The 11,277-nt window shown below is 36.0% G+C and overlaps 2 long non-coding RNA genes across 2 annotated transcripts; both read left to right on the top strand.

Annotated features, from left to right (window-relative positions):
* Nucleotides 1–491: 491 nt before the first annotated feature.
* On the top strand, nucleotides 492–1,446 carry LOC140175874 (uncharacterized). The gene is made up of 2 exons (XR_011866808.1): nucleotides 492–827; nucleotides 996–1,446. It is a non-coding gene; the product is annotated as an uncharacterized lncRNA (long non-coding RNA).
* Nucleotides 1,447–3,864: 2,418 nt separating this feature from the next.
* On the top strand, nucleotides 3,865–9,841 carry LOC140175873 (uncharacterized). Its single transcript, XR_011866807.1, has 3 exons — nucleotides 3,865–7,848; nucleotides 8,331–8,489; nucleotides 9,244–9,841. It is a non-coding gene; the product is annotated as an uncharacterized lncRNA (long non-coding RNA).
* Nucleotides 9,842–11,277: the final 1,436 nt, after the last annotated feature.

Genomic DNA, 11,277 nt, shown 5'->3' with positions numbered 1-11,277 from the left:
AATCCACCACATATTGATGCTCTATTTATTAAGGTCTGTCGCTAACTAATGGATTGTGATATACATAAGGCAAAATTCAAACTCCAAATATTTGTTTAAGCGGACAAATAAGATAACCATCCAATAAATTTAAATTGATTAAAATAAATATTAATTATTTTTAATATTTTTAAGTTGTAAAATATTTATAATAATAATTACTATGTATATTTTTTATTTAAATTTAATAAAAAAATTTATATAATTTTATAACGAGAACATACACTATTATCTCTTAAATTTGGACCGGACTGGTTCTTGAATACGCGTGTGCTAACCCCAAACTCTTCAATGCCTTTCCACCGCCTCAATAGGAAAACCGCGTGAAATCAACGCGACTATTTTTTTAATCTCATCATAACCGTCCATTCTCTCACCACCGACTTAATCATAGCCGTCAATTCTCACCCATCCCTTCGTATATAAACACTTGCGTTTTCTAAATTGTCCTCGTACTCATTGTAGGTTATTTTGAATTATGAATGCGTTGGTGTAACGGTTTCGGTTTCCACTCTATCTTTAAGCTAATTCTACCCTTTCTCTTTTTTGGGAATATTTGCTTTAATCTTCTTCGTCTTCGTTATTCTCTATGGTTTCCGATTTCAAGATTTCATCCATGATCTAGAAGATTCGATATGTTTTTGCTGTGAATTACCATCTGATTCCTTTTATACAACTGTATTCGGATTTGTGGATTGTTGATTTGCCTCACGGAGAAGAACTACGTGATGAACATATGAACGGAGTGTTATTCTTGTTTGCTGGATTAAAATTATGATTTTCTCTACGTAAGTGTGTGGCGATTATTTTTTTTCTGGATGATCGCTGAATTGAAGATCTTTTCCGATCTGGAAGTTTGGTTGAGCTCTTCTAATTTGTTGATCTGTTCTGTTACGGTACTGTGTTGTTGAACATGACCTCTTTGTTTTCACGGAACTGTTTTCCTGATTGTTCAGGCGAGATCTCGATTGTGAACGTTTGCTTTTTGTCGGTGATTGGAGGATGATTCTGCTGCTTCCTAGATCCGAAGAAACTGACAACTCTCTTTACCCTAGCTTTTTCTGGAACTTCTCCTATTCTTCAACTATTGATCTTGTGTATAGAGATTTAGCTACGGTTCTTCTTGTCGAACATGGCTTTTCTTTTACGGGACTGTTTTCCTGATTATTCGGGCGAGATCTAGATTGTGAACGCTTGCTTTCTGTTTGTGATTGGAGGATGAATTCTGCTTTTGCCTAGATCTGAAGAAACCGAGAACACTACCCCTAAAACTTCTATTCTTCGACTGTTCTTATCATTATTATTGTAGAGGGATTTAGCTTCGGTTTTGCTTTGTTTGCAGTGTATTTGGGAGGTTGGAGATTTGTAAATCCGGAGATATTGGAAAGAATTTTCTGCAATTTTCGACATGGACGACTAGATATCTAATTCCTTAAAACAGAACAGATCCTCTACTTTTACCCTTTTTTAAATTCAATTATAAATCATGCATATGAATTAAAATGTGAATCTATATTCTATGCAGCGTTGTCCATCTTGAAGCGTGGTTGTTTTGAGTGCGACGCATACAGAGGATAGAGACCAAGAACAGTTTTTCTAAACTTTCTTTCCTTGCAGTTTTTTTCCCCAACCTACTGTGCTAGCATTGTGAATTAAAATGTGGATGTGTTTCCTATGCAGTGTTGTCTGATCCTGGTCGATATGTTTCCTGCACTTGCCTGGTTCATTTGTTTAAGTTTTGTTCTTTTTTTTTAAAAAAATTTAAATAATTGGCTTTAGTTCTTTGTTGTTTCCTTTATAATCCTGTCTTTCTTGGAAATCGGTTTATGTTTCTCTTTACTGCCTTAGGAGCCAATTGAAGGATATGGGATTGCACTTAGGCGATGTGGCCAACATTCTGAAATTGATAATTCCCTCCTAACATATGCATCAATTTTTTTAGTATTAAATACGGAGTTATCTTGTTTATGTCCTGCAATGCTTTAAATTGGTTGCAGAAATCTGGAATAATGGATAGAAGATATATGGCAGGAAGGCTCAAAATAATACAGGCTCATAATCTGATTAACTTTTCTTTTTTAACTGTCTTGCGTTAATGGTCATGCAAAATTAAATTTGAACTTGTTCTCTTGCAGTGCTATCGTTTTGGTCAAGTAACATTGTACCTGGAGTTTGGACGCACTGGATCTCTTGTCTCTTGTTTTTTTTTTATGTTTTTGCTAGTTCATATGCATAAGTATGCAGATATCAATTGAATTTCGTCTGTTCATTTGCAGTGTTGTCTTCCAATCATACTTTTGGCAACAGGCATTCATGTATTATGGTGACTTCTAACTGGGTTTAGTGTTCTGTGTCTAGTGTATTGTTCCTGTGCATTTCATTTCTTTGATGTTCTTCATATTGCTTGGGGAGGAGTGTTCTTTATATGTTTTTCCTGTGAATTTCTATCTAGTCTATATAACTGTTCTTGGATTTGTGGATTTTGGATTTACTTAGCTGCTGATCAAGATGCTTCTTTTTGGATTCGATAATCTTGGGAATGGTTACAGTTTCACAGGGAAAAGAACCAGGCGATGAACATATGGACAGGGTGCTATTCTTGTTTGCTGGATTGGAATTGTGATTTTCTCTCTTCAGGTGTAGCGAATTATGTGGATGATGTGTTGGCTTCGTTTAAGATCTTTCCTGACCTGGAACTTTGGTTGAGCTTTTCTAATTTGATGAACTTGTTCGGGGATAGTTGTGTTGTCTGAACATGGCTTTTCTTTCATGCAGCTGTTCTGTTTATTGTTAAGGCGACATTATCTGGATTATGAATGCTTGCTTTTTTGTTGGGTGTTTGGTGGATGAATTCTACTTTTTCCCAGATCTGAAGAAACTGAGAACTCTCTGAATCCTGTTTTTTTTGAAAATTCTCTGATTCTGTACTGTTCTTATTCCTTGAGAGATTTAGATTTGCTTGTTTTTGCTTGGTTTGCAGTGTATTCGGGAGATTGGGAATTGTAGATTGGAGATATTGGAAAGAATATTTTGCAAGACCCGAGGACCATACATCTAATTCCATAAAAGCAATCTGATTCTCTATACATTTTATTTCCTTGATCATTTAACTAAATATTAAAGCATGCATTGTGAATTAAAATGTAGTTTATATTCTATGCAGCATGGTCGAACATGGTTTTTCTTTTGCGGGACTGTTTTCCTCATTATTCAGGCGATCTAGATTGTGAACAGTTGCTTTCTGTTGGTGATTGGAGGATGAATTCTGCTTTTGCAGAGATCCGAAGAAACCAAGAACATATTCTTGCTTTTTTCCCCCCTAAAACTTCTATTCTTCAACTGTTCTTATCGTTATTATTGTTGGGGGATTTAGCTTCGGTTTTGCTTGGTTTGCAGTGTATTTGGGAGGTTGGAGATTTGTAGATTGGAGATATTGGAAAGAATTTTCTGCAATTTTCGATATCACGATATGGATGACTAGATATCTAATTCCGTAAAACAGAACAGATCCTCTACTTTTACCCTTTTTTAGATTCAATTATAAATAAATTATAAATCATGCATGTGAATTAAAATGTGATTCTATATTCTATGCAGCGTTGTCCATCTTGAAGTGTGGTTGTTGAGTGTGACACATACGGAGGATAGAGATCAAGAACAGTTTTCCTAAAGTTTTTCCCTGCATTTTTTTCCAAACCTACTGTGGCAGCACTGAATTAAATGTGGATATGCTTCCTATGCAGTGTTGTCTGATCTTGTTACCGCGGGTGTTGAGTACATCCTGGTTGATATGTTTCTTGCACTTGCGTGGTTCATTTGTTTAAGTTTTGCTCTTTTTTTTTTTTAATTTAAATTATTGGCTGCTTTGGTTCTTTGTTGTTTTCTTTATAATTCTGTCTCTTGGAAATCGGTTTATGTTTCTCTTTTTTGCCTTAGGAGCCAACTGAAGGATATGGGATTGCACTTAGGCGATGTGTCCAAGATTCCGAAATTGATAATTCCCTCCTAACATATGCACTAATTTTTTTTAGTATTAAATAATAGTTTGATTACGGAGTTATCTTTTTAATGTCCTGCAATGCTTTAAATTGGTTGCAGAAATCTGGAATAATGGATAGAAGATATATGGCAGGAAGGCTCAAAATAATACAGGCTCATAATCTGATTAACTTTTCGTTTTTAACTATCTTGCGTTAATGGTCGTGCAAAATTAAATTTGAACTTGTTCTCTTGCAGTGTTATTGTTTTGGTCAATTAATATTGTGTAGCTGGTGACCTTGTACCTGGAGTTTGGATGCACTGGATCTCTGTTGTCTCTTGGTTTTTTGTTTTTTTTTTTTTGCTAGTTCATATGCATTAGTATGCAGATATCAATTGAATTTCGTCTGTTCATTTTCAGTGTTGTCTTCCAATCATACTTTTGGCAACGGCATTCATGTATAATGGTGACTTCTTACTGGCTTTAGTGTTCTCTGTGTCGAAAGTCTTGTTCCTGTGCATTTAATTTCTTTGGTGTTCTTCATATTGCTTGGGGAGGAGTGTTCTTTGATCTGTTTTTCCTGTGAATTTCTATCTAGTTTACAGAACTGTTCTTGGATTTGTGGATTTTGGATTTACTTATCTGCTGATCAAGATGCTTCTTTCTGGATTCGATAATTTTGGGAATGGTTATAGTTTCAACAGGGAAAAGAACCAGGCGATGAACATATGGACAGGGTGCTATTCTTGTTTGTTGGATTGGAATTGTGATTTTCTCTCTTCGGGTGTAGCGAATTATGTGGATGATGTGTTGGCTTCATTTATGATCTTTACTGACCTGGAAGTTTGGTTGAGCTTTTCTAATTTGATGATCTGGTTCAGGGATAGGTTTGAACATGGCTTTTCTTTCATGCAGCTGTTCTGTTGATTGTTAAGGCGACATTATCTGGATTATGAATGCTTGCTTTTTTGTTGGTGTTTGGAGGATGAATTCTACTTTTCCCCAGATCTGAAGAAACTGAGAACTCTCTGGATCCTTGTTTTCTCTGAAAATTCTCTTATTCTGTACTGTTCTTATTCCCGGAGAGATTTAGATTTGCTTGTTTTTGCTTGGTTGCAGTGTATTTGGGAGATTGGGAAATGGGAATTGTAGATTGGAGATACTGGAAAGAATATTTTGCAAGACCCGAGGACCATATATCTAATTCCATAAAAGCAATCTGATTCTCTATACATTTTATTTCCCTGATCATTTAACTAAATAGAGCATGCATTGTGAATTAAAATGTAGTTTATATTCTATGCAGCATTGTAGCCTGGTTGTTGAGCACGAAGCATACCGTGGATGGAATCTAGTTTCCTAAAACAGTTTTTTGAACTCTTCTTTCCTTTTTGTTCATTTCAACCTACTGTGCTTAGCAGCATTTGAATTAAATGTTGTTTGTTTCCCGTGCAGTGTGGTCCGATCATTGGTGTTGAGTGCATCCTGGTGATGTGCTTTTGCACTTGCCTGGTTCATTTGTTTAATTTTTGCTCTTTTTTAATTTTAAATTCGCTACTGTGCGTTATTTCCTTCGTTATTCTCTCGTGCTTGGAAATCAGTTTTTGTTTCTCTTTTCCTTAGGAACTGATTAAAGGGTATGGGATTGCACCGAGACTGTTCAAGATTCCGATATTGATATGTCCTTGTTATATTATTCTTTTTTCTTTCTATCCCCTAAATATTATAAAAGTAACTTGATTATATAGTTGTTTCACGTTGTTTATGACCTCCAATGCTTTTCATTGGTTGCAGTTATTTAGAATTTTGGAAAAAGAAGATATGATTTGGAAAAAAAGCTCTGCAAAAATAATACAGGCTCACGATCTAGATTAAACATGTCTTCTCTACTGAATTTTTCTGCCATATTTATTTTTTAGCATTAATGGTTTGTGCAAAGTTCAATTTGAACCTGTTTTCTTGCACTGTTACGATCGTTAACATTATCCATGTAATCGAGTTAGATGTGGGGTTGGTGACTTCTACTCGAGTTTGAATGCCCTGGATCTTTTCTATTTATTTCTTCTATTTTTTCCATGTATTTAGTATGAACATGTCAATTCCTGTTCCTTTGCAGTGTTGTCTTCCAATTGATACCTTCGACTACTATACTCATATGCACAGGGGGCTATTCTTGTTTGCTGGATTGGAATTGTGATTTTCTCTCTTCGGGTGTAGCGAATTATGTGGATGATGTGTTGGCTTCATTTAAGATCTTTCCTGACCTGGAAGTTCGGTTGAGCTTTTCTATTTTGATGATCTGGTTCAGGGATAGTTGTGTTGTTTGAACATGGCTTTTCTTTCATGCAGCTGTTCTGTTGATTGTTAAGGTGACATTATCTGGATTATGAATGCTCGCTTTTTTGTTGGTGTTTGGAGGATGAATTCTACTTTTGCCCAGATCTGAAGAAACTGAGAACTCTCTGAATCCTTCCCTTTTTCTGAAAATTCTATGCAGCTGTTCTGTTGATTGTTAAGGCAATATTATCTGGATTATGAATGCTCGCTTTTTGTTGGTGTTTGGAGGATGAATTCTACTTTTGCCCAGATCTGAAGAGACTGAGAACTCTCTGAATCCTTGCTTTTTCTAAAAATTCTCCTATTCTGTACTATTCTTATTCTCGGAGAGATTTAGGTTTGCTTGTTTTTGCTTGGTTTGCAGTGTATTTGGAAGATTGGGGATATTGGAAAGAATATTTTGCAAGACCCGAGGACCATATATCTAATTCCATAAAAGCAATCTGATTCTCTATACATTTTATTTCCTTGATCATTTAACTAAATACTTTAAACCATGCATTGTGAATTAAAATGTAGTTTATTTTCTATGCAGCATTGTAGCCTGGTTGTTGAGCACGATGCATGCAGTGGATGGAATCTAGTTTCCTAAAACAGTTTTTCGAAACTCTTCTCTTCTTTTTGTTCATTCCAACCTACTGTGCTAGCAGCATTTGAATTAAGTGTCGGTGGTTTCCCGTGCAGTGTTGTCCGATCATGGGTGTTGAGTGCATCCTGGTGATATGCTTTTGCACTTGGCTGGTTCATTTGTTTAATTTTTGCTTTTTTAATACTTTGTGTTGTTTGCTTGTCTCTCGTGCTTGGAAATCGGTTTTTGTTTCTCTTTTCCTTGGGAACCAATTGAAGGGTATGGGATTGCACCGAGACTGTTCAAGATTCCGAGATTGATATGTCCTTGTTATATTATTCTTTTTTCTTTCTATCCCCTAAATATTATAAAAATAATGTGATTATGTAGTCGTTTCACTTTTCTGACCTCCAATGCTTTACGTTGGTTGCAGCGATTTAGAATTTTGGAAAAGAAGATATGATTTGGAAAAAAAGCTCTGCAAAAATAATACAGGCTCCTGATCTAGATTAAACTTGTCTTCTCTACTGAATTTTTCTTCCATATTTATTTTTTAGCATTAATGGTTCGTGCAAAGTTCAATTTGAACCTGTTTTCTTGCGGTGCTACGATCGTTAACATTGTCCTTTGTAATCGAGTTAGATGCGGAGTTGGTGACTTCTACCTGGAGTTTGAATGCCCTGGATCTTTTCTCGTCTCTTTTATTTTCTTTCCATGTAGTATGAACATGTCAATTCCTGTTCCTTCGCAGTGTTGTCTTCCAATCGATACTTTTGACTACCATACTAATTCATATGGTGACTTCTACCTCGGTATAGCAGTTTGTGATTTGTTCTTCATGATTTTGACCGAGTTTTGAGAATGATGATAGGCCCAACCTGTTGTTCCCTCATCCTAGTTGTCGACACACTTTCAAGATAGAACAGTAAGCGTTTATTAAGCACTTATTGGTCGTTGTTGACCACATATGCTGACTGTATCATATATAATCAATTTTGCTTTTTATCGCTTTTTATTTTTGACCCAGCACATAAAAGTTATTGGATTCGATAACACGAATTGTATAGTTGTTTGTGCTTCCAGTTATCTCTTGAGCAGAATCACAGTGTATCGGTTATCGGTTCTGGGGGGTTATCAGTTCTCAGTCTCGCTAATAAGGACAAGAGGATTTGATTTTAGTTCTTTTTTTGATGTTGTTTTCTCTTTGGATGAGGTATTTGAATTGAATTGTGAACATGCTTTTGTGGTGTTAAACGATCGTCTATTGGAGATTAACTTTGGGGGTTCAGGAGCAAATTTTGTCTACAAGTTTTCCCAACTCAATTTTGCCATTTGTTCTCGCGTTGTGTTTTTGTTTGATCTGGTCTTCCATCAGTTTGACAAGCTGTTTCTTTCATTTATTTTCAGCTTTCTGCATATGCGTTTCCTCAAATCAAAGATGGGTGGCAGGGTCTTGAGAAAGATTCCACTGCTGTCCAGTCATAGTCAGTAGGAGCTGCTCCGGCTCAGCTCGATCCAATTTCAAAATGGCACTCCGGCCTTGTAGTACCTCGCTATCCTCTGTTGGTAAGTAGCCATTCTGAACTGAGCTTGCTTTCTTAACTCTAAAATTAGGTCGAAGTTGGTCCTCAACTCTTCTTCGTTGGAACCCAAATTTGGAAAAGTTCTGTTAGGTTCTTAGTAGCAGTCGGCGACCTTTTCTTCTTTTACTTCACATAGCTTTTCGTCTCCTTGATAGCTGGAAGTTCTCCAAAAGTATGAAAAGCTGCTATAATTGGTCACACTACCCGTAATTGGAGAATTTTGCTTGAACGCTGTGAGGGTGCTGAAAAAACTGTTGTAGATTGTTGTGCTGGCCTTAAACTGTTCTTGCATGTGAAGTATTGAAGGATATTCTGTCATTAGGTTTTAACTTGTCTTGATTTTACTTAACTACTAAGAGAAAATGTAAAAATGATGTCTTTGATTTCACTTTCTATTAGGCACATTGCAACTATCATTTTGTTTTTTGTGCATAACTAGAAACTTCTTTTCTGTTCATCTCTTTCAATCTTCCATGTCTGAGTACCATGTGTTTGGCAGCATCTGGAAATTGTAAGTCGACTTTGAAATATTGAAGGACCTCTTCTTGGATGGTTTAACTAGGATTTTGTACCCAAATGAGCGACTTCTGAATGATTTTCTAATTTTCGTCCTATAGTTTTTAAAGCTTCTCCTTGTCTGGATTTTCAACTTAATCTTGTCTTTTTTGTTCTACGTACGCATAACTGGTGACTGGTTTTTCTGGATCTTCACCTTAGTCTTTCTTGTTTTTCTACAGTTCAGTGTCTTATGTTTGGCAGGAGCTGGGATTTGCAATTGGACTTTCTATGGGTTTTAAGTATTCAACCTAAACATCACTTTGGCGTACTGAAGGATTTAAGTATAATTGTGACTGATTTTTAAAGCTGCTGCTTCTTTGTTTGAATTTTCAAAATTTTTCTCTTCTGTTCGGCTGGATAAGAGATTTGTAATTGGACTTTGGGTGTTAAGGACGGAAGTATAACTGATGACTTTTAACTGGTTATTAATTTTTTTATTTTTGGTGGATTTTCACCATAATCTCTTCCATTCTTCTATGGTTCAGTGTCTTATGTTTGGCAGGAGCTGGGGTTCAATTTGGAGTATCGAAGGATTTAAAGCATAACCGGGACTGATTTTTAAAGCTTCCTTGTTTGGATCCTCAATTTAATTTTTCTTCTCCGTTTTTCTACGTTTGGCTTTCATATTCAGCAGGTTTAGGGATTTGTAATTGAATTGGAAGTTTCCTCTTCCGATCTTCTACGTTTGGCCAATATATTCAGCAGGTTTAAATGTTGAAGGATCTAAGTGTAACTGGTGACTTCTAACTGGTTATTAAAACTTGTTTTTCGGGTTTATCTCTCTCCCTCTCTCTTGTTCTTCTATGGTACTGTCTTGTGTTTGGTAGGGATTTGCAATTGGAATTTAAATGTTCAACTCGACGTCACTTTGGAGTATTGAAGGATTTGAGTATATCTGGGCCGGGCTTTTAAAGCTTTTGTTTGGATCTATATTAAAAGCTTTTTCTTTCTCTGGATTTTTAACTTGACTTTTCTCTCTCACTCCTAACATTTGGCACTTATTCAGCAGTATCTGGGATCTGTAAATGGATTTTGGTCTTGAAGGACCTAAGTATAACTGGTGACTTTTAACTGGTTATTATAATTTTTCTGTATTTTCACCTTAATCTTGTCCATTCTTCTAGTTATATTTGGCAGGAGCTGGGATTTGCATTTGGATTTTAAATGTTCAACTTAACATCTCTTTCGCCCCTTTTCTGCTTAATTGATTGCATGTCGGTTTTTGTCTGGATTACTTTTACATTTATTTTCAATGCAGGATCTTAAGGTGATCAGATACACCCGGTTAGACATGGTTTTTTGTTCCCGTGTTATGATTATATGCTTCTTAGTTTTTGAAGATCTCTTTTCAGTTCTTTATGTGATTTGTCAAGTTAGTAGAATTCTTTGTGAAAATACCTCTGGAATTCATAATATAGGTTAGCACGGTAAGTTAACTGAAGTTTGAAATGGAAATGATGCTCTTACCTCAGGTGAATTTTGGTGAGGGAATGTTTTACTAGGGATTTGGATATTACCGTGGTAGCAAAGGGTTCAGGAATTTTTTGTTATTTATTTTAATTCATGATGAATTACGAAGGTTTTTTTTATCAAGGTTTATTATCATTTTGCGAACTTGCTTTTGTGCAGTTCGCGGATCCCCTTTTTGGCTGATTTCTATCTTGGGGGAACGAAGATCACAATGGCATTCAGGAGTTGGTGGCTGTTTCTGAAATCTGAATTTTTCTGATATGCCTATTGTATTTTTCTCGTTTGGGAGAATTGTGGACCAACTTCTGTGCTGTTCGAGCGAGTACTCTGGTATGCGGAGAAAAGGGTATTCAAGGAAGGGTTGGGGTGATTGGTGATTCTACAGCAGTTATGGTTTTTTTTTTTTTTTTTTTTTTTTTTTTTTTTTTTTTCTGGACGCAGGATAATTGGTTTTAATTCTTTGATTCATGTCTCTCGTCTCGCATCTATATTGTTATTTGATATCTGTAGGCTGGTGGTGAAGATACTTTCCATCTGCAAATGTAGTGGTTGCTGTAGTATGCCATGGTTCAAGTGCATCCCTCATCTTCTCTAGTAGTAGTAGTAAAAGCGGAATGATGTTTTTAAGATCTGCATTTTCCGCTCACCTGTGTTTTTCACTTTTGTCTTGGAAAGCTGTTTCATATTTTTCGTGGATTTGTTTATGAAATTTGTTTTACTGGCCCTTGTAAGTAGCGCTTGTG

This window comes from Arachis hypogaea, chromosome 10 (genome assembly GCF_003086295.3).
Source record: "Arachis hypogaea cultivar Tifrunner chromosome 10, arahy.Tifrunner.gnm2.J5K5, whole genome shotgun sequence".
Taxonomy (NCBI): domain Eukaryota; kingdom Viridiplantae; phylum Streptophyta; class Magnoliopsida; order Fabales; family Fabaceae; genus Arachis; species Arachis hypogaea.
The sequence above is the reverse complement of the archived record's forward strand: the minus strand, read 5'-3'. Positions and strand labels throughout refer to the sequence as shown.